This window comes from Triticum aestivum, chromosome 7D, assembly GCF_018294505.1.
Source record: "Triticum aestivum cultivar Chinese Spring chromosome 7D, IWGSC CS RefSeq v2.1, whole genome shotgun sequence".
Classification (NCBI taxonomy): domain Eukaryota; kingdom Viridiplantae; phylum Streptophyta; class Magnoliopsida; order Poales; family Poaceae; genus Triticum; species Triticum aestivum.
This window is the reverse complement of record NC_057814.1, coordinates 221197749-221198699: the sequence shown is the minus strand read 5'-3', so window position 1 is coordinate 221198699 and position 951 is coordinate 221197749.

Below are 951 nucleotides of genomic sequence, written 5' to 3'. Positions count from 1 at the left end.
ACGTCCATTTTGCATCATGCTTTTATATCGATATTTATTGCATTATGGGCTGTTATTACACATTATGTCACAATACTTATGCCTATTCTCTCTTATTTTACAAGGTTTACATAAGGAGGGAGAATGCCGGCAGCTGGAATTCTGGGCTGGAAAAGGAGCAAATAATAGAGACCTATTCTGCACAACTCCAAAAGTCCTGAAACTCCACGAAAGTTATTTTTGGAAATAATAAAAAATACTGAGCAGAAGAAATACGTCAGGGGGGCCTCCACCTGTCCACGAGGGTGGGGGGCGCGCCCTACCCCCTGGGCGCGCCCCCTGCCTCGTGGGCCCCTTGTTGGCCCTCCGGTGCCCATCTTCTGCTATATGAAGTCTTTCGTCCGAAGAAAAATCATAAGCAAGCTTTCGGGACGAGACTCCGCCGCCACGAGGCGGAACCTTGGCGGAACCAATCTAGGGCTCCGGCAGAGCTGTTCTACCGGGGACACTTCCCCCGGGGAGGGGGAAATCATCGCCATCGTCATCACCAACGCTCCTCTCATCGGGAGAGGGCAATCTCCATCAACATCTTCACCAGCACCATCTCCCACTACTGGAATCAGCTAATTTGCCATCTGCCAGCTCTTTGCCGTCTGCTAGCTGACGGCAAAGAAGCTCCTTGCCATCAGCTACCCGAAAGCAGACGGCAAAGAAAGGGCTGACGGCAAAGAATCTCTTTGCCATCTGCCAGCTCTTTGCAGACGGCAAAGAATCTTTGCCGTCCGCTGGCAGACGGCAAAGAGTGAGGTGGCCCCCACCCCCCGCTCGTTTGAAAAAATCTTAACGGCCCACCTCTTTGCCGTCCGCTAGCAGACGGCAAAGAGGCAAAAAGGCGGACGACAAATGCTGGCGGACGGCAAAGAGGGCACTTTACTAACGGCAGGTACCCCCCCGCCCGTTACTCACTTCCTC